At 43.6% G+C, this 23,325-nt stretch overlaps 1 long non-coding RNA gene across 2 annotated transcripts in view; it reads left to right on the plus strand.

Annotated features, from left to right (window-relative positions):
* The window catches only part of LOC138780951 (uncharacterized), a 244,515-nt gene extending 223,819 nt beyond the window's left edge, over positions 1-20,696 (plus strand). For both annotated transcript variants that reach the window (XR_011361593.1, XR_011361589.1), the window contains one exon: positions 20,587-20,696. This is a non-coding gene — a long non-coding RNA (uncharacterized lncRNA). The remainder of the gene's footprint in view (positions 1-20,586) is intronic.
* Positions 20,697-23,325: the final 2,629 nt, after the last annotated feature.

Consider the following 23,325-nt stretch of genomic DNA (forward strand, 5'->3'; position numbering starts at 1 on the left):
GTTTCTGCAGAGGAAAGAACATATTGGGATAAATTAATGATTTGGTTATCCTTGGAAAATCCTTCACTGTCCGTCATCCCCGAGGAGGAGGGGGATGACCTTTCTCCACAAAAAAGAGGTGCATAAGTTGTAGTAGAGGTAGATAGGGCAGAAGAATAGGAGGAATACACATTGTAGTTTTGACCTCTGTTTCTTTGGTATCTGCCACCTCGTCCTCTTGGTGGGCCCCATGATCTCCTCCCTTTGTTTCTTGTCGGGTAGGGCGATCTCTTGTTATTTTGTTTACGGGGTTCCGAATCTGATACTTCTGTGTCCGAAGAGGATACCTCACTGTCCGTGCCTCCTTGATATGGGTTGGTCAAAAATTAGTATGCCTTATTCTCTTTGAATTCTGTGATACCCTTGACATATTGACGGTCTTTGCGTTCCTTTAGAGTATGCTTGAATCTTTCAATTTCATTCTGTAGCTCTGTTTCCTTTTTGGAAATTCAGAATCTCTACTTAGACTTACAGCAGTGGTAATGGTTTCTTGAAGTTTTTTTGTGGTCGTCGCTAGAGTCAATTTTTCTGCATCCAATAGCACCTCAATATAGTAATAATGCCTCCTGCTGTACCCCCCAAATAGTAATAATTCCCATGCTGTGCCCTCAATATAGTAATCATGCCTCCTGCTGTACCCCCTTATAGTAATAATGCCCATGCTTTGCCTCTAGTAACAATGTCCCCCATGCTGCCCCCTCAGTATAAATGGCCCCAGCATGCTGTGCCCCCACCTATTAAAAAAAATCCTACTTACCTTATCCAGGCTGTGTTGCTGCAGGGAGCAGCTCTTCTCTTTCTTCTGGCTCCATCTTGAAAGCCGCAGGGACGGAACCTCTGGCAGGCGTGATGACGTCACATCATCACGCCTGCAGCAGAGGTCACGTCCTGGAGTCCCATAGGCTGCTGGCATGAAGTGCCAGCGGCCTATGGGAGTGAATGTAAGAGCAGGACCTGTCAGCGTAGTGACGCTCGGATTAGGGTCGGGGGTCTGGCAGGGTCTGATTTTGACTGCTAGGAAGCCCGGAGTGGAGCAGCCAATGAAATCCGGCCAGGGCGGGGCTTGCCTGGGAGCTGTGTGCCCACCCCCAGCAAGGTCCCTTTGCAGTATGGGATTTAGTCACTACCGATCCTGGAGGGCTAAGGTGAAGACGCCGCCGGGAGCCTAGACAGCAGAAAGCAAGAAGAAGACGCTGCTGCTGGGGAGCGATGTGGCAGGTGAATATGCTTGTTTTTTTTTCCTCCCACATGGGGGCTGCATTGCAGGGGCTGCCTATTCTACATGGGGATATTACAAAGGGATGCTGGCTATTCTGTATGGGGGGCAGGATATTCTATATGGGGGCAGGCTATTCTATATATTGGGGCAGGCTATTCTGTATGGGGGCAGGCTATTCTGTATGGGGGGCAGGCTATTCTATATGGGGGCAGGTTATTCTGTATGGGGGGCAGGCTATTCTGTATGGGGGGGCAGACTATTCTATATGGGGGGCAGGCTATTCTATATGGGGGCAAGCTATTCTGTATGGGGGGCAGGCTATTCTGTATAGGGCAGGCTATTCTGTATCGGGGGCAGGCTATTCTATATGGGGGGCAGGCTGTTCTATATGGTGGGGCAGGCTATTCTATATGGGGGGCAGGCTATTCTATATGGAGGGGCAGGCTATTCTATATGGAGGCGGGCTATTCTATATGGGGGCAGGCTATTCTGTATGGGGGGCAGGCTATTCTATATGGTGGGGCAGGCTATTCTGTATGGGGGGGCAGGCTATTCTGTATGGGGGGCAGGCTATTCTATATGGGGGCAGACTATTCTAAATGGGGGGCAGGCTATTCTGTAAGGTGGGGCAGACTATTCTATATGGGGGGCAAGCTATTCTATATGGGGGGGCAGGCGGTTCTACATGAGGGCGGGCTATTCTATATGGTGGGGCAGGCTATTCTATATGGAGGGGCAGGCTATTCTATATGGGGGGGGGCTATTCTATATGGTGGGGCGGGCTATTCTATATGGTGGGACGGGCTATTCTAAATGGGGGGCAGGCTATTCTATATGGGGGGCAGGCTATTCTATATGGAGGGCAGGCTATTCTGTATGGGGGGCAGGCTATTCTATATGGTGGGGCAGGCTATTCTGTATGGGGGCAGGCTATTCTGTATGGGGGGCAGGCTATTCTATATGGTGGGACAGGCTATTCTATATGGGGGGCAGGCTGTTCTATATGGTGGGGCAGGCTATTCTATATGGAGGGGCATGCTATTCTATATGGGGGGCAGGCAATTCTATATGGTGGGGCGGGCTATTCTATGTGGTGGGGCGGGCTATTCTATATGGTGGGGCGGGCTATTCTAAATGGGAGCGGGCTATTCTATGTGGGGCGGGCTATTCTATATGGGGGCGTGCTATTCTATATGGGGACGGTCTATTCTGTATGGTGGGGCGGGCTATTCTATATAGTGGGGCGGGCTATTCTATATAGTGGGGCAGGCTATTCTATATGGGGGCGGGCTATTCTATATGGTGGGGCAGGCTATTCTATATGGGGGCAGGCTATTCTATATGGGCATATTACAAAGTGGGGGACTTTTTTTATATGGGAATGTTACAAGGCGGGGGGAGCTATTTTATATGAGGCTATTACAAAGGGGGGAACTATTCTATATGGTGATGTTACAAGGGGGGGACTTTTCTATATGGGAATATTATAAAAGAGGGGCCTATTCTTTATGGGGATGTTACAAGGGGGGGCTATTTTATATGGGGATGTTACGGGGGGGGCCTTAATACAGGGATGTTACAAGGGGGGCCTTTATATGGGCATATTACAAAGTGTCTGGGGGGTAATTTTATATGGGGATGTTACAAGGTGGGAACTACTATTTGGAGGCACAAACTGGACCTAACTGCTTATATGGGGGTACAGAGGGAGCAAGGTTACTGTGTAAAGCAATTCTCTTGGGGAGTTTGTATATAGATGTGTGTGATGCTGAAGCGAGGAACCTAAAATGTTTGTCCGGTAGATCCTGCTGAGAGGAGTCACGGCCAGAGAAGTCTTCATGATAGCCGAGCAAGAAAAAGCAACCAACTTCAGCAAAAACATCACTTGCAATTCATGCATTGATGATGGTGTTCACATATTTAAGTAAGTATTTAGGAATATGGCGAATTAAAGCAGAGTTCTCTACAGCATGTATAGTACACTGCTATCTATAATATATTGGGGATGATATTGTATGTGGGCTGCTGAGGTTTGAGTGCAAGGGCTGATTTCAAGTCACAGTCTGGCCCTGGTTGCGAGTCTTGAGGGAGGGGATGTGGGTTTTGGCCTTCTGGTTTGTGTCGCTCTAGCTAGCATGTGTACAATCTTATTGTTATATTTATATAACCGGCTACGGCAAACGTGAAGTTGACAGCCCTAGTAAGCATTTGACTTTAAGCCTGGCCAGCTGTAGATTTTTCAGGATGTGGAAGAAGAATCCCTGCTTGTAAGCCATTTCGAGAGTGGAAATTTTACTAAGTTAGCATATGTGCCTTTTCATTTTTTAATCTAGAGCCTTGGCGGATCAATAACCTCTATCGGATGTATTTTAGGCTATTCCATTGAAAGAAGGAGGCCATTGAGTCTGTCTCATGATCGTGAAAAAAGGCCCAGGCCACCTCAGTTTAGTCCAGATGACTGTACGTGCCGTGTGGGGGAGAAAAAAAAGCTCTCGATCCAAGGGATATAGTATCTGCCAGAAGTTGAATAATTGGAGCTTCAAAATAAATTTTTTTGACTCTCTTGATATAGGAAAGGGCGGAGCTACCCAAGGAGTTATCCAGTGTTGGGTCAAGAGTCAGATTAAAGTCCTTACAAAGCAGTTCAGTCTCCTGGACCAAGGGAAGGGAAAGGTCAACTAAGCAATAACGTCATCATGGCCTTGGTTGGGGGCATATTTGTCAATTAGGGCACCTTCTCGACCACCTATGGATAATGTATGTAGGACAGTATGTGCTAGATATTTGTGAATAGCAATGGCTACTTCCTTTAATCCGTAGTCTGGGTTATTAGCCAGGATCCAATTTGTGTAATGTTTGTGTTTGATGATGGGGGCGTGACCACTTTTGAAATGGGTTTCCTGGAAGCATACAATATGTACCTTTTTGCTGTGAAAATGATGCTGGATCTACACTCGCTTCTTAGTTGGCAGTATTACTAGTCCCACAGTCTGAACCCTGGGGAATAAAGCCTCTTTATGGAACCTGACTCAAATATAACTTTTATTGTGTACAGTGGTGCCTTGGATTACGAGCATAACCGTGCTTGTAATCCAAATCCACTCTTAAACAAAAGCAAGTTTTCCCATAAGAAATGCAGATAATTGGTTCCACACCCCAAAAATAATGATTTATTATTCTGAAAAACATGTAAAACTAATTAAACAAACATTCAGAAACAGCAGAATCTGTGATATTATAAGTTACTGTACAGTAATGGAGAGGATGTGAAACACAAGGACTGACAGAGACTGCAGGGAGCATGAAGGAATGAGCAGGACATATGTGGGCACAGTATAGCAGCACTCTCTGTCCGGGGAGAGAGGGGTTTACAGCTATGGAGAGATTACCTCCACAGTCCTGTCCCCTGATGCAAGCCCCAGCCTGAAATGGATTTGCTATGATTTGGAAGGTGAAGGAGACTTCCATGGTCGGAGTACAGGGCTGTAGACCCCTCTATGCAGACCACTGCCCTCCCCCACTCATGCTCCCATCCAGCACAGGGAGCTCTTACACCAAAGCAAGGCTCTTAAACCCAGTCACAATTTTGAAAAAATTTGAGCTCATAAACCAAAATGCTCTTAAACCAAGTTACTCTTAAACCATGGTACCACTGTATATAAATAAAAACCTTTATGTCAGACTGAACAACCCTTAATGCTGATTAGGTTTGTGATCAATAAACTACCTATCCATTTCTCCAGTTTCACTGGTCTATATACTTTTTAGAGCAAGGCTTCTTAGACATATTCAGTCCTTTTGCATTGAAGAAAGCTATATTGATGTCCCCCATCAGTCAGGAAAATGGAGGAGACTTCAAAAGTTCTGCAAAGGTATGGAGAGGGGTAGGGAAGAATAAGAGAGGGAAAAAGGAGTGGAAACAGAAAAGCAAACAGGGGAAACAAACAATAAAGATGTGGAAAAACAGCTGTGGCTTTAACTAGGACACTAATATGCAGAGACCACAAGCCTACAGTATTCTTCGGGGGGACTCCTACCTTGGCGGGAGGGGGGCAAAGGTAGTTAGGAGAGCAGGGTGAGGCCCTTCAGAAAGTGGCTCATATAGAAGAGGGTATATGTAAGCAGGAGCCAGCAGGCATGCCCAATTAGTGGGCTTGAGTAATAATAGAAAGTATTGGGGTGGACAGTAGATAGGCTGTAGAGATACAGAGAAAAAATATAACCATCAATATCAAATGAGGCAACATGTTCAGGTGGATAGAGGGTGTGCTTCAGGCTGTTCCTTAGGACAGCCTTTTTGTCAGTGCCTAGGGCCTCTAGGAGATAAAGAGTCCGACCAACCCTACGTACTGAGAGAGAACAAAGGGAGTGGCTTCAGGGCGGCACAGAGCCAGTATGTGACGGGAAAGATTTGAGTGTCCTTGTACATCAGCTAGTGTAATTGTCTCCCCTTTTGTAGCATGTCCTCCTTGATTACATACAAATGGACAGATGCCATCACATGGTCACTAGATCCAAACAAGATAAAGAAATAGGCACTCACCCACATATATGTCTTCTTCTTTATTTCAAATTATTATTATTATTTAAAATAAAGAAGATGACATATATGTGGGTGAGTGCCTATTTCTTTATCTTGTTTGGATCTAATGGACATTGTTACTGACTTCAATAGAGCACCACCTGAATGTACTTCAAACATTTCTAGTGCCAGTGAAGTTACACAGCGCATGCAGGAGTTAGTAGTGCCAGGTTCACCTGTCTCTGACAGGTTGATATTGAGTTGATATTGCCATCACATGGTCGTTGGTTGTCCAGATGTGTAGGGAGCAAGGCTCTATACACCTCGTCCAGCCTGATATGGGCAATGGAGGGACGACCAAGAAGATTGTTAAAGATGGCTGTCAAGATGGAATTAGGTTTACTGGCTCTGGTAAACTGTGAACCCAAAGGTTGTTCCTCTGATTCCTATTTTCAGTGTTAGAAGAGTTGTTCATACTGCTGATTCACAAGTGCACCGTATGTGGCAAATCCAGAACTTGGGGTCAGAAGATTGGTGGCGGGGCATCAAAACTGTTAAGGCACCCTAATGGTAGACAGGTAGACAATACTAGTGTTGTGGGATGCAGCTGAAGAGAAGGAGCTCTGGAGGCCAGTAAAGGGAGCCCATCATGTGCCCTTGGTGGATAGAGGGCAAGAAATAAACAGCCAGGGTGGCAGGGAGTGGGGATGCCCAATTAACATGTGAGGCTGGTGGTGGTGTGCAGGGGAGAAGTACCTGAGAGGCCCCAGTGTGCTGCGGCTCATGGTCTCCTCCCAAGGGGGGCAGTCATCTAAAAGCAATTCCAGGAGAGTTCCAGGCACCCTAGGGGTGCAAGATCGGGGGTTGCATCTGGAGACACAACAGTTACAGCAGAAGCAGGAGCCTGAAGAGTGCCTCTGGGAAGGCAGGGTGTTTGTCCGGTCTGGCACTGTGTGTGCAGTTTTACCATGTGAAGCAGCTTCAGCTGGGGGCCATCTTGGAAGGTGCAGGGCAGTTGCATACTGCGGGCTGACCTCAGAGGGAAGAAGAGTGAGCCATCCCTGGGAAGCGGGTCTGCTGAGCTGTCCGAATGCCCCGGCATTGGGAGCTCCGACAGTGCTTGAAAGTGCAGCAAGGGGGAAGGCTCACCCAGTCCCTGTGTGTCTTGAGCACCAGTCTCAGTTGGCCTGACATCCTGTTGATCCTGCTGGTTTCTAGTAAAGTAGGTCTCAGTGCCGATCTTGGGAGAAGCAGATCGGATCAGGGGCTTTCCCTTATACATGTTAGCAGTTTTCCCCAATGTGATAATGCCTGAGCCAAGCGGAGTACTAGAGCAGCACGTCCTTACTCTTCCAGCGGCGTCCCCCCCCCCCCCCCATAATATGCTAAATTTATTCAGAAATTAACCACAGTCACGTTCATAACACAAGGAAAAGGGAGTATTTGAGAGACCAACACTATGTTATGATATGTGTGACCTCTCCATCTGAAATTAAATATTTCATTGTGTTTCTGCTCAACACATTTCTATACGATATTATAGAACTTATATGTTCTGGAACCTGTTTAGTTTTGTAAACCTGTTAAAAGGAATCTAACAGCAGGTTGGACAATCCTAACAAGGAACAGAGAGGCTGCATGCACCCTTAGGCTATGTTCAGACGGCGTATAAGACACGGGGAACGGCTGGTCTCTGCAAAGATCATCCCGGCTGGTACTGCAGTACCTGCCGGATGATCTTTCTGGCCGCAGTGTTCTGATGCGTCAGTGCTCGCATCAAAACTCCCCATAGCGCACAATGAAACAAGCGTCCGGAGGCGCTCGCTTCATTGTGTGAACTGACAGGATTTCCTACGGCTGCAATTCACTGAATTGCGGCCGCAGAAAACTGACATGTCAGTTTTTTGCAGCGCCGCACATAGTATACACTCCGGCCGGAATCCCATAGAAGGAGAGGCAGTGTTCCACAACGTACAAAGTACGGCTGTTGTTGCCGATGGCATAGTGTGGACATAGCCTTATTATGTTGGTGCAATGCAACATTATTAAATTAGTTTGACGTATTAATATATAAATGAGGGCATTTGGTGCACCGGTGATGGTCTTTTAACGCTCAGGACACCAATCCGCTCATCCACCCTTACCGTTGAATGAACATGTATCAGTAGGAACACACTTGTTCCCAATAGCTGGCCCATGTAAACTGACTAGCTATCAGCCAACGAATGAGCCATCGGCTGATTGGGTCTTTTGTGTGGCCAATAAAATCATTGTTAATAGTCACACAACTCCCTGTGTAAATAGGGGATGTGTAGCTAACAATGATAAATTTAAAGGGCTAAACAAGCGATGCAGCGATCATGTGGCCTGTCTCCAAAATTACTCCTAAAAGTGCCCCAAATAATAACAAAATAATACCAACTATTTATATAATGCCAACACCTATTGAAAGCAGTAAGGTATGAACCCACGTTTCAGAAGATACCGGAGACCCTTCCCCCCTGAAGAGATAACATGAGAAGACTCTGGTACATAGTAGTGAGGGGCTCTGTTATGGAATTAACATTGGAGCCACTGAGTTTTGAGTTATGCCTCCAAAGATGTGTCTGCATTTTTTGTCAATATTTTCTTCCTATTGTAATGCACTGAACCATTTGGCTGCTGGAACATTGTTATATTTTCTGCAGACAAAGCCCAATGAAAACATATTAAGTAAAAGTATTTCTGGCTATATGCCCTTCACACTTCTGCACTTATCCAACTATGAAATCACTGAAATAAAATCTGCATGTGAACATACCTTATGAAAATAAAACTTTCTATCTGCTTTTTCAAATAAAAAAAGAACATAATGCGAGCTTACCTGTCAGCAATAATAATGACTTACGCTACAGGTGACTGTAGCAGGTGGAATAATATTGAATTATGTAAAGAAGCCTCTGAAATGGATGAAAACAGGTGTTATGAAGCTGAGAGAGGGTCCTGTTCATGCGACTATAGGAAATATATTTCCCAGCCAGTGGTGCATGTCACTTGGAGATCCAGACATCAGAATGCCCCCTTGCTGAGAAGTTTCACTCAGCAGCAATTTGCAACCAATATTTATCCTCCGGTTATTTCATATAGGTCTCCTATTCTGGACGTAATTAAAAGCTTTCAGTACAAATGCTTCTTGTGAGTGAAGTGACAGCTACCTGCAAGTTAACACCACTTCATGGCTTCAGGTATCTCAGACTGAAGCCCTTTCCAAATTTCGCATAATTATTTGCTCCCAAACAGAAAGGTCTTTATGTAAGATAAGAAGTTTGAAGAGGAATATGAAACATGATCTAATGAGCTGGGATCCAAAGGCAGGACGCAGGTATGTGTCTGCACAAGAGCTTCTAATAACAGGAACCCAAAAGCTAAGAGGCCACAAAAAGCCGCTAATATTAAAGAACAAATACCTTTCACTTGGATTCCCCCAGGGAATGTGACCTGCTCGGGTTTCTGTTATTTTTACAGGAGAGGTGCAAGATGAGGAGATGTCTGGGAAATACGACTGATATTAACCCCCCCCCATACAAATCCTGGCAGTGATAGGGTCAATATGATTGTCTCTTCCATCATATCTATAAGATACTGTCTATAGACAAGTAAGGTATTATATACATCAGCCTGTCAGCCTGGTCTGTGATTTGGTGACAGTCACTGACCTATAACCTCATATGTATGATTAAAGAGAATGTACCATCCGGTACAAGATTTTGTGAATGGATCAGCGCCAGTCCAGTGGTGCGGTCCTTTTTGTGACCCGATTCCCGCACACGTCGACGGTCTATTCCTGAGCACTGGCTCAACATGAAGCACAAGGGGTGGGCCTGTCAACTCCAGTGTGACAAACCCCTCCCCTCTGTGACGTGACTCCATTGATTCTAAAGGAGCCGCGTCACAGAGGGGAGGGGGTTTCATCACACTGGGGGCCAGCGTGCCCGCTCCCAGTGCTTCATGCCAGGTCGGTGGTGGGGAATAGAATAGGGGTCGGTGCTAGGGAATAGGAAAAATTGGCCAGCGGTTTAGAAAATGGACTGTTCCTCTGGCATCCCAGTGCTGATCCATTCATTTAACCCCTTCAAGACTAAGCCTATTTGGGCCTTAATGACCAGGCTCATTTTTCAAAATCTGACCTGTCTCACTTTATGCGCTCATAGCTCAGTGATGCTTTAACGTATGCTAGCGATTCTGAGATTGTTTTTTCGTCACATATGCCACTTTATATTAGTGGCAAAATTTGGTCACTACTTTGTGTGTTTTTTGTGAAAAACATCAAAATATCATGAAAAATTTAAAAAAATTAGCATTTTATAAACTTTGAAATTCTCTGCTTCTAAAAAAAGAAAGTCGTAGCACATAAATTAGTTACTAAGTCACATTACCAATATGTCCTCTTTATTCTGGCTTCATTTTATAAACATATTTTACTTTTTTAGGGTGTTACGGGGGTTAGAAATTTATCAGCAAATTACCACATTTTCGTGAAAGTTTCCAAAACTGATTTTTTTAGGGACCAGTTCTTATTTTAAGTTGATTTAGGAGGCTTGTATACTGGAAACCCCCATAAGTGACCCCATTTTGGAAACTACACACCTTAAAGAATTAATCTAGGGGTATAATGAGCATTTTAACCCTACAGGGGCTGGAGCAAAGTATTCACCATTAGGCTGGGTTCACACTACGTATATTTCAGGCAGTATTGTGGTCCTCATATTGCAACCAAAACCAGGAGTGGATTAAAAACACAGAAAGGCTCTGTCCACACAATGTTGAAATTGAGTGGATGGCCGCCATATAACAGTAAATAACTGCTATTATTTCAATATAACAGCCGTTGTTTTAAAATAACAGCAAATATTTGCCATTAAATGGCGGCCATCCACTCAATTTCAACATTGTGTGAACAGAGCCTTTCTGTGTTTTTAATCCACTCCTGGTTTTGGTTGCAATATGAGGACCACAATACTGCCTGAAATATACGTAGTGTGAACCCAGCTTTAGGCCGTAAAAAAATGGAAAATTAAAATTTTCCAATAATATATATATTTAGATTAAAGTTTCTCATTTTAAAAAGGAACATGATAGAAAAAGCACCCCAAAATTTGTAACGCAGGTTCTCATGAGTACAACGGTACCCCATATGTGGGCATGAACCACTGCATGGGCACACAGCGGGGCTCAGAAGGAAGGGAGCGCCAATTAGCTTTTTCAATGCAGATTTTGCTGTAGAAGTTTCTGAGCGCCAGGTGCGTTTGCAGAGCCCCTGTAATGTCAGCGGAGTAAAATCTCTCCATAAGTCACCCCATTTTGGAAAGAAAACCCCTCAGAGAATTCATCTTGGGGTAAGATGAGCATTTTGACCCCACAGGTATTAGAGGAAAGTATTCAAAATTAGACAGTAAAAATGAAAAACTCGAATTTTTCCAATAATATGTTCGTTTAGTTTGAAATTTCTCAATTTCACAAGGAACAAGAAAAAAAAATTACCCCAAAATTTATAACGCAGGTTCTCCTGAGTCGAACGGTACATCATATGTGGGTATAAACCACTGTATGGGCACACAGCGGGGCTCAGAAGGGAAGGAGCGCCAATTAGCTTTTTCAATGCAGATTTTGCTAAAGAAGTTTCTGAGCGCCAGGTGCGTTTGCAGAGCCCCTGTAGTGCCAGCGGAGTAAAATCTCCCCATAAGTCACCCCATTTTGGAAAGTGCACCCCTCAGAGAATTCATTTTGGGGTGTGGTGACCATTTTGACCCCACAGCTATTAGAGGAAAGTATTCAAAAGTAGACAGTAAAAATAAAAAACACGAATTTTTCCAATAATATATTCCTTTAGTTTCAAATTTCTCAATTTATTGAGGAGCAGGAAAGAAAGTTCACCCCAAAATCTGTAACGCAGGTTCTCCTGAGTACAACGGTACCCCATATGTGGGCATAAACCACTGTATGGGCACACAGCCGGGCTCAGAAGGAAAGGAGCGCCAATTAGCATTTTCAGTGCAGATTTTTCTGAAGAGGTTTCTGAGAGCCAGGTGCGTTTGCAGAGCCCCTGTAGTGCCAGCGGAGTGAACCCCCCCCCCAAAAGACACCCCATTTTGGAAAGTGCACCCCTCAAAGAATTCATCTTGGGGTAGGATGAGCATTTTGACCCCACAGGTATTGGAGGAAAGTATTCAAAACTGGCCAGTAAAAATGAAAAACTCGAATTTTTCCAATAATATGTTCATTTAGTTTGAAATTTCAAAATTTCACAAGGAACAGGAGAAAAAATGTACCCCGAAATCTGTAACGCAGGTTCTCCTGAGTAGAACAGTACCCCATATGTGGGCATAAACCACTGTATGGGCACACAGCGGGGCTCAGAAGGGAAGGAGCGCCAATTTGCTGGAGCAAAACCGCAGCTAGTAATAGTTATAAGAATAGCACAGTTACTAAAATACAATAAAGAAAATGAGATTACAGGTAACGTGGGGTGGTTACGGACAGTCTGGGGTGGTTCCGGGTAATCTGGAGGTGGTTACGGGCAACCTGGGGTGGTTACGGGTAATCTGGGGTGGTTACGGTGAACATGGGGTGGTTACGGGTAATCTGGGGTGGATACGGACAACCTGGGGTGGTAACGGTGAACATGGGGTGGTCACAGGCAACCTGGGGTGGTTACGGGCAACGTGGCGTGCATACGGACAATCTGCTGTGGTTACAGACAACCTGCTGTGGTTACAGACAACCTGCTGTGGGTACAGACAATCTGGGGTGGATATGGTCAACATGGGGTGGTCACAGGCAACCTGGGGTGGTTACGGGCAACGTGGGGTGGATACGGACAACCTGCTGTGGTTACAGACAACCTGGGGTGGTTACGGGCAACGTGGGGTGGATACGGACAACCTGCTGTGGTTACAGACAACCTGGGGTGGTTACAGGCAACCTGACAAGGATACGGACAACCGGCTGTGGTTACAGACAACCTGGGGTGGTCACAGGCAACCTGACGTGGATACGGACAACCTTGGGTGGTTACAGGCAACCTGGGGTGGTTACAGGCAAACTGACAAGGATACGGACAACCGGCTGTGGTTACAGACAACCTGGGGTGGTTACAGGCAACCTGACATGGATACGGACAACCTGCTGTGGTTACAGACAACCTGGGGTGGTTACAGGCAACCTGACGTGGATACGGACAACCTGGGGTGGTTACAGGCAACCTGGGGTGGTTACAGGCAACGTGGCGTGGATACGAACAACCTGCTGTTGTTACAGGCAACCTGGGGTGGTTACAGGCAACCTGACGAGGATACGGACAACCTGGGGTGGTTACAGGCAACCTGTGGTGGTTTCAGGCAACCTGACAAGGATACGGACAACCGGCTGTGGTTACAGACAACCTGCTGTGGTTACAGGCAATCTAGGGTGGTTACAGGCAACCTGCTGTAGTTACGGTAAACATGAGGTGGTTACGGGCAACGTGGGGTGGTTAAGGGCAATCTGGGGTGGTTACGGATAAACTGAAATGCTCATAGGTAATCTGAGGTGGGTACCTGTAATCTGGCGTGGTTACGGGCAATCTGGAGGGGGTCATTGGCAATTTGGGGTGGTCAGTGGCAAGGTGCGGTGGTCAGAGGCAAGGTGCGGTGGTCAGAGGCGACCTGCGGTGGTTGCGTGCAATCTGAAGGGGGGGGTTACATGTAATCTGGCATGATTACGGCAACCTGCGGTGGTTAGGGCAACCTGGGGGGGGTTACAGACAATCTAGATTTGTTACGGATAAACTGAAGTGCCTATAGGTAATCTGGGGTGGGTACATGTAATTTGGGGTGATTACGGACAATCTGGAGGGAGTCACGGGAACGTGCGGTGGTTACGGGCAACGTGTGGTGGTTACGGGCAACGTGCGGTGGTTACGTGTCATCTGGGGGGTTACGTGCAATCTGACGTGATTACGGACAACCTGGGGGGGTTACGGGCAACCTGCGGTGGTTACGGGTAATCTGGGGAGGGGTTAGGGGTAATTTAGGAGTAAACTGCAATTATTACTATAATAAAAAGTGTGTGTTTTATTTTTTTGTATGTTTGTCACTTTTTGTACTTTACACATTCATTTTCACTGTATTACTATGATTACTGTGATATTTTCTATCACAGTAATCATAGTTCAGTGACAGAGACCAAATTGGTCTCTGTCACTTAAAATTTTCAGAGTTGGCTGGTTATGTAGCGCATGCGCACTTCATAACCAGCCAGGACGTCGAGGAGGAAGGAGCTCCAGGATCAGGTAACGTATAAGGGGTAGGGGGGTGACTGGGGGACGGGGGGTTACTGGGGGGGTGGGGGGCGACTTGGGGGACGAACCCTGACACTTTTTATCCCCTGTCACCAATCATTGATGGTGACAGGGGATAAAAAGTGCATCCCTGCACTGTGAACAGGCGATCGGCGGTATATAGTATATACCGCCGATCGCCTGTTCCGGGACCCCACAGGGGGTCCCCGATCACTGCCCCATGCTCTCCGCTACCTCCGGTGGCGGAGAGCATGGGTGTTTCATTCATTTTTATTTTCTGATCACTGTGAACAGACATTAGTCTGTTCACAGTGATTGCGGCGGCCATCTTGGATCTGATGGCCGCCGCGGGGAGGGAGAGGGTTAGTGACCAGCCCACTAGGGGGGCTGATCTGGGGGCTGATTGACTTATTTCATCTCCCCCCGCCGTGGATTCACGGTGGGGGGAGATGAAATGCAGTACAGCGCCGGCCCATTAGTGACCGCCGTATCGGCGGTCACTAAGGGGTTAACTGCCAGGATCCGGGCTCGGCGCGGATCTCGGCAGTTGCGGCGGGTGCCCGGCTATCACTGACAGCCGGGCCCCGCCGGGGATGACAGGAGTGCAGCTCCTGCGCCCCTGTCATCCCGTGGACGTACCGGCACTACCATCTGCAGGAACTGTATGCAGATTTGGACGTGCCGGTACGTCCATATGCGGCAAGGGGTTAAAAAACCCTAAGCAATGTACCTGATGGTACATTCGCTTTAAAGAGCAGTCAACACACATTGCATAAACATTGTTAATTACAGTTTTTTAATTCTCTTTTCTATCAGGATTAATTACCATATATGTTTTCATGCAGTCTAGAAAAGTATTTAATAAAGACTGAAGCAGTGGAGGCAGGCCGACCCACCCCCAGTGGGAAGAAACCCCAGCCCCTCCATGATGTGACTCCATTAGAATGAATGGAACCCTATCATAGAGGGGCTGGGGTTTCCTCCCACTAAGGGTGCTTCAGCCTGGGCCTGGTGGTACAGTCACTTTAAGCCATAAAAAATGGGACCCTAAAGGAAACCTGAATGACTCCATTATGCCATGGGGTCCATCAGGATTTGTTGGAATCTGTTGACAAACCAGTCTGTCATACATGTCATTGTCATTGTTCTGTTCAAAAACTTTGTAAAGAATCTTATTCTAGAAAAATAAAAAAATTTCTCATCCATCTACCACTTGCACTTTTCCATGCACAATGTGAATATTCTAGTAACATCCATACACGTGAGGTGGATAAGAGATGGATTTTTAGCTTTACTGAGGGATCAGGTTAAAGCTTCTGTCCACATAGGTGTATGTGGAGCAGAAGATGATAACACAGCCGCAGCATTGTTAAAATTATAAAGCAGTAATAAGCAGTGTAACTGTGACTCCTGTACAGGAGTAAGATAGTAATATATTACTATACTATACTATACTATACTATTACTATATTTTAATGAAAGTGTACCTGTCATTTCAAAGATTAGATTATTCTTGTGATTTTAGTGCTGTCCCTTCTGTTATTGAGCTCCTAAGAGTCACCTGCATGGTAAACAGTTATTTCTCATTCTCTTCATGTCAGGGGGCAGAACTAGGTTGGTTGGTTGTCAGTAGTACACACAGAAGAAGGTAAACAGGCGCACACATTGCAGGAAAACATCCAGGCTTGCTGTCTCCCTCTCCTGCTCCTAGCACTAACTAAATCCCGCCCCCATTTCCTGTATTCCTTCCTGGTCTGTCTTTTACTAGAGACTGAACTGAACCTAAAAACGAGTGAGGGAGTAATTTTTGGTAAGTGTAGTGGTCTATAAAACTGCTAACAATCACATTGGCTTTCAAATGGAGGAAAGTTGCTTGAAGCAACATTAACTATTCAGTTCAACTACCTGAATAGGTGTCATCTACCTATTTTTGCATCTATACATCTATTATATCCATTCATTTGTACTAATTCTATAGAGATGTCTGATATCTTTCTCTTTCTCAGATTTTAAGCATGTAGCTTAATGTAGCGGTATAACTTTTTGGACAGTATTTTAAATAATAAATGTGCCCAGCTTTCACAGCTTTAATAATCTTCTAATGCCAGCTCCAAACAACGTCCTTAGAGCAGCGCACTTGTAAATGATTGCATTTACTCACATAAAATGTGTATGTGTTATTTTTATTCATATGATCATGCCCTTCAGAGATGGACCTACGCCTCTCAATAACTGACTTTCCTAAGAATGGCATGCATGTTCATGACTGTGGATAGCACGGAGGCTTTTAGTTGGGATCCATTCTAGTGGAAAACATCTGGAAAGCCCTTGAGATACAGACTAATAACTTTATACCTAAATAAGCCAAAAGCAAAACTTTTTAATATAATCCAGAGTTTTCTATGATGACGAAAAGATCGGTTTGTAGATAGTTTGTATGATAAAAATACTTTTAACTTGCCCAGGTGTTATCACAAAGACAGTTATCTCTGTAGTCATCCTTCTGCTCTATGTGTATCTCTGGAGTTTCCCTACAGATATGTCGGAATGTAATACGTCTGCTTCCTTTACTGTAAACAGCTAGTCATGGTCTGACCTTTTTTTGTTATGTGTGTCGCGCAAGACATTAACTGCCACCTCAAAGGAGACGCTGCATAATTTAGTGCTTTTAGCTTCTTTGGCTTCTGCTCTTGGAGATTATGTTGTGTGTTGATTTCCCTGTATGGCGGCACATTGTGGCTGAAAACCCCCCCCACAAAGGGCACAATATATGATGAAAGAAACATGCACAACAAATAGAGGTCAAACAGAACAGAAAGAGGAGCTAAAAAGAGACAAAAGTCTTAGTATGAATATGAGTCTTGGAATTTAGCTTCCTCCTCCCGTCACCATCCACCTTCTCGCCACATACGCAATCCTTTGTCGCTGGGCTTATTGTTTTTTTTTTTATTGCTGCTGAGCAGATGTCCCTATGTTTTCCTCTGATGGATGACTGTAAAAACATTTTTTGTAGCTGTATATAAGGTTATATGTTTTGGAGAAAAGTATGTGGCAACCAATATGGCTGCTGTTACAGTTCCTATAGGGGTTGTCACCCAGGACAGCAATCTCCTGTCTACTTCCTGTTTCTATGGGAAATCTGTCTCTAGTAATAGTCTCAGAAAAATAGCAAGTGACTGTGGGACATACCATGTGTCCTGTGCAGGAGAGGGGGATTGAAAGAAAGAAAAATTTAAAAAAAAGTCTGGGCTGTATATTGTCAATATGTAAACCTCCAGGCAATCTGCACTGCTCATACAAAGTAAAGGGTCGCTCTGATAAAATCATGCAACTTTGTAAAAACTTTTTGAAACAAAAGGTACACATTAAGTCTTGGTTCAAACACTGTAAAATGAAAACATAAAACACGGTATAAAAAGCAGTAAATTTTTAATTTAATAATGTATTGTGTTAAAGTCTGTAGAACAGTGTCTGTGTTTAGGGGGGAGGGGGGCATTTAGTAAACCTGCAAAGGAACAGTGGGGTAGTTGCCATTAGCAACCAATCAGATTGCTTCTTACATTGTTACTTTTTTACTATGAGCATCTACTCCACTGTTTCTTTGCACAAATTTCGCTTATTACATTCAAAAAATGCTGTTATTCCAATTTAGGAATTACAGACTTTTTTATATAATGGTCCATATTTACTACTGTTTTCTTTGTTCCATGGTTAACACATGGTTTTTGATAAATCCTTGTACATTTATAAAGGACTAATTTCTGACAGTTTTTTTTTGTGTAGGTCGGCAAACATGCGCCAATAAATTATTCAGACTGATATTCAAAAAAACTCTGAACAAAAAGCGGTTGCCCAAAAAGTTTTGTTCTAGTAGTCTACAGGAATAATAAATACCAAGTACCTGCGCCATACTTTGGAAGGAGTTTGGAGAGTAAAACCTTCACTGATGGCTGCTTTTCCATATATTTTAATAGAACATACTATTAGATATAAAAGTAATGGGGCACACTTTATACCCATTTTGTGGCAGTTTTTCTTTCCTATTTACAATATGTAAAACCCAGCCTCATAGAAACAAATATTCCCCCCCTCACAAAATGCTTTATTAAAAAAATATATACACATAAGGCTAGGCTGTGTCCAAGTCTCTGTCACTGAATCAGCTCAGCAGCAAACAGATCCAGCCTGTCCACTGCATAACAGAAAAAAACTGGTATACATGCTGTATACTTATCCCACACTGTGAACGTTATATAAGTTGGCAAAAAAAAGACAACAGCAGGATGGGTGTTTTCTTTTTTTTTTTTAAATTCATTCCCTTCCAAAAAAAGATAGTAAAGTTAGTCTTATACAGTCCAAAATAATATCAAGGAAAACTTGTTTTGCTAAAGGATAAGCTCTTATTAATCTCTGTCGATAGTAAAAAGTTACGATTTTCTGAATATTGCAAAACAAAATTAAATGACAAACAATAAAGCATTTTTATTGTGCAAAAGACGTAAAGCATAAAAAAAAATATAAATTTGATATCACTTAAATTGTACGGCTATAAAGTTAATATGGCGTTAATCCCAAATGGGCAACACTAAAAACAAGAAATCAATCGCAGAAGTATTTCTTTTTTTTTCTTTTTGGCAATAAAGGTTTTTTAAACATTATACATGCCCCAAAATGCTATTTAAAATAATTATTTTTGCAACAAAAAAAAGGCTTCATATGATCACACTGAATGAAAAATCATGGAAAATCCCCTATGAGCTGGAGTAGGTTTTATGGAATAATTTATGCCAATTTCTGGTAGACAGTAGAGATGAGCAAATATACAGTAAGGACAATGCGGAGTGCTTCGTCCCTATCTGTATTCACTCATCGGGCTGCGGCGCTTTGAAGTTTGCTCCGCTCTGTGCCGCTCCTTCCCAGGTGCTGGAAAAAAGATGGATACCGTCCTGGGAAACTGGGAGAAGATTCCCAGGACAGGATCCATCTTTTCCTGGCACCTGGGAAGGAGCGGCACGGAGCGGAGCACACTTCAAAGCGCCGCAGCCCGATGAGCGAATGCAGATAGGGACGAAGCCCTTTGCTCTTGTAGACAGTATAGTAAGTCCAAAGTACAAAAATTACTTGTTCTATGTTCACACAACGTCAAAGAAAGAGAAAAGGCATCCGTTTTTACTATTTAAAACGCATTAAAGTCAATGGAATGACAGACGTCCAATGCACACAATGTATAAAATAACGGACATTGTCTGGTCGGACGTCAAAATATTTTATGTCAGTTATTTTTCTTTTTTCACCGTCCTTTCACTGTTTTTTTTTTTTTTTTTTTTTGCAATGAAAGACACACCCAAAGGGCAATTAGTAAGCCCAGAATAATGTACCAACAGCCATCCCTGCACTGACGGGCGACCAGACAGCTAAATGACAGACATCATTTTAAACAAAGCTAAAAAAACATTGTGTGAACATAACTTAAAAAATGATAAGAGCTGCAAAAAAATACAAACAATGCAAGCACAAAATACTGTGACTGCTTTATACCAGAAGCACAGGCAATAGTAAATCTGCCTATGTGAGGTATGATGAAGAGTAATAGTAGAGATGAATATTATTGTAACCTGACAGAAGGAGAAGCAACACAGTTACAGTAGTTGGATAAGCTCTTCAATGGCTGTTAATGTCATTCAAATAACGCGTAATAATGTGTTGTTGCACAGATATTTTCCTATATAACAGTAGGAGAGAGCTGCACACAAAGAATTCCAATGTTATTATTAGCAGGTTCACATTAGTTTCAAGTGTAGCCAAGTATTATAAATAAGATTCCATTGGGATAATCTTCAGTCTCGGCGGACAGTCTTTCCTTATGTCATGTCCCATAGAAGTTACCTCTGGACACTGTTGTAGAAATGACTCATCGCTATTGGAGAGCTAAAACATAGAACATAAATCATATTGACCTAGTAGAATTATAGATCAGGTCTAAAAGCATGCCATGCAAAATATAGAAGAGGATTTGCTCAACAGTCCCTTTGATTTTTTGTATATGTAAAATAAACATCATAAAATGTTCTGTCACTCTAGTTGAGGCACGTATATGTGCATGTAAGACGAACTCAAGGAAACACAACAACACAACAATCTGATACATTTGGACCTATACTGTACAAAGTCCATGCAGATTCTGCCTTGTGTCAATACACCCTTATAAGCAATGCAATTTAGAGTTTACCATGGAGATTACTGTAGCTGTTTCTATGTACATCTTGAGAACAAGTGAAATTACTATGTAATATCTTTCCATCTGCTTTACTGTATCAATCTTATATGTTACATTTAATGTATTTATTCTATACCCTTGGGTCCTACCCCTGCCGTTGCTCCCGTTATATACAGGTTTTGATTTCATGACCATTTCTGAAGGGGTTTTACTGTGGACAATGACTCATTCTAGCCATCCAAACCACCTTATTCCCATGTTGTATGTCACAGGTCGTGCCAACCAGCACAAAACAAGGACACCTATTGTCTGACGGAGGGATTGATGTATTGTGACTATAGAGCACATCAAAGTCTTCTTCCTGACTGTAGCTCACTGCGAAATAAAGGTAGTAAACCTTATTTTGTCTGTTTCTTCTCTTTGTATACAAACTGCATTCACTGTCCCTGCTGACACTCTATACAGATAAAGCAAATATGCAGCTAGAATTAATCTCACTGCTTTCTTACCGGGCTTAACCCTTGCCTTTTAAGCCATTTTTTTGTATTTCCGCTTAAAAAAACAGCTGCCACAAAGCTATTACAAACGCCTGTGGAAATCACAGTGGTAGCCACTGGTACAGTGGTATAATGGTAGCCAGTTTGTTACCAAATTTTCCCAGGAACAGATAAATCTAAAGTCTATAAGAAACAATAAATTAACAAAACTTATCTTTAGTAAAAAAAAATTAAAAAAAAACTAACAGACTAAGGAAAAATAAGTGTTGTCAATAGTATTTCACATCATCTGTGCAAAAGAAATACTGCATGTAGAAATAGGAGGAACTCTGTAAATTTCCAGAGAACGGATGTCTTTAGTTGGTGCAGACAAGGTCCCAATAAAAATCTTTAACAGACTCCTAAACTATTATTATTATTTATGGTACTGGTAACCTCCTATGTATTGGGCCTTTAGCCAGCAGGGCCCTGGTGCAACCCTCTATAGAATGTCCTCTACCCTTAGGGCCAGTTCACACTGAGGAATCAGCGTTAAATTTCAGTGCTGATTCCTCCTGAAAATATATTGCAGAGACAAATTCCATTGAGCTCAATAAAATGTTACACAGCGGACTTTCTGCGCTGAATTTTCTGTGGGGTATCCGCTTTCCGCCATAAGAATTGACATGTTAATTCTTCAGGTGGATTCCACTGGCAGAATCCCATTGAAATGAACTGAGCAGTGAGTTTCTGCTTTGAAAATTTTCAGCGCGGAATTGGGAAATAAAGAATCAATTTTATTAAATGAAAAATGAATTTGCATGGAATTCCGCCAGAGGTGGTCCCGGGCAGAAAACTTTTCTCGCAGATTTCGTGTAGAATTCCGTGAGAATTTCACGACAACACTTTCTGTCCGGAACACTTTCCTCACTTATTCAGCACTGATTCCTCAATGTGAACTGGCCCTTGATCATTTTCTTCAAAGAAGTGTTGTGTCCCTGTGTATAGAAATGATTTAACAATTAGAGTTTTGTAGTGAAAACATACAGATAGCCTGTCCTGGTCCATGGTTGTGGTGCCAACAGCTTTTTTTTCACTGGAAGACCAATTAATAATATGTAAATATTTATACCTGTAAAAAAGTATGAATAAATGAAAGAAATTCAGAAGTAATGAAAAGGAGGCATTTGACAAGCTTGCAAACCTTCTGCTCTGGCCTCCAGCCACTTTGGAACTGTTAGACCTACATGTTCATATACTCACCAGTTATGATGATAAATTCCTGGGATGTTCTGCTGAGCTGGAAAAAGCTGCTTATTAGTTACCACATCACAAAAGGGATATCCGGGGAGCATGTAATACAGCTGTTCAGCCATGTGTTTGGAGAAGTGAAGAGGAAATGTACCATTTGATGGGTATTCCAGATTTTACTATGTTATTCCTAGAAGTGAATCAAAATGCTAGGGTAAAAACTGTACTATAGATATTATATATAGATGTTTTATCCCCTTAAAGAGGACCTGTCACCCCCAGTGCCGGGGTGACAGGCTCCCGACCCCCCGCTGGAACACCCTATTCTCACCTGATCCCGCCGGGTCCCGCTTCTTGAGCCGGTCGGATGACTGAGATATCAGCGCCCGAAGCCAGGCATGCGCGCTCCTCAGATGAGTCCAACGCTCATAGAGAATGACAGGTGAGTCAGATGCTCCGCCATTCTCTATGAGCATTGGACTCATCTGAGGAGCGCGCGCCGGGCTTCAGGCGCTGATATCTCAGTCACCCGACCGGCTCAAGAAGCGGGATCAGGTGAGTATAGGGTGCTCCAGCGGGGGGCCGGGAGCCTGTCACCCCGGCACGGGGGGTGACAGGTTCCCTTTAATGCAGAGATGGGGAACCTTCAGCCCTCCAGGTGTTGCAAAATTACAATTTCTATCATGCCTGGACAGCTAAAGCTTTAGCTGTCAATACATAATGGTACTTGGCAGTTTTGAAACAGCTGGATGGTTGAAGGTTCCCTATTCCTGCTGTAAGTGCTTCCAAATAGGGTATTTTAGTGGTGCTTTATTCTTTTTAAAAAGATGGTGCAAAAGTAACATTTTCCCCATAGGGTTTGGAGATAAAAATAAACAGATTTATCTCATCTTTCACTGAATAGCAACAAAATGCTAGGAAATTTTTAATAAGGATCAGTGCAAAAGTTGCTTTATCCATCAATTAGGAAACAAATCAACAAAAAAATTCAATGGAAAGGTGTTAATATCCTTTAATGTCACAAGAACACAGCAATCCAAAACAGTATCCACTCAAACAACTGTAGCCATGACAGTAAGGGTGGGTTCACACTGAGGAATTCTTGCGGATTAACTCCGTGGATTTCCGTCGGCTGTCCACGCTCCTTTCTACCGGCTTCATAGACACCATTCTATGGGACGGCTGATTCCGCATTCCTCCGAAAGAAGTGACATGTCAGTTCTTTCGGCGGAATCAGCCGGCCCATAGAATGGTGTCTATGGAGCTGGCGGAAAGGCGCGTGGA

Source organism: Dendropsophus ebraccatus, chromosome 1, assembly GCF_027789765.1.
Source record: "Dendropsophus ebraccatus isolate aDenEbr1 chromosome 1, aDenEbr1.pat, whole genome shotgun sequence".
Classification (NCBI taxonomy): Eukaryota; Metazoa; Chordata; class Amphibia; order Anura; family Hylidae; genus Dendropsophus; species Dendropsophus ebraccatus.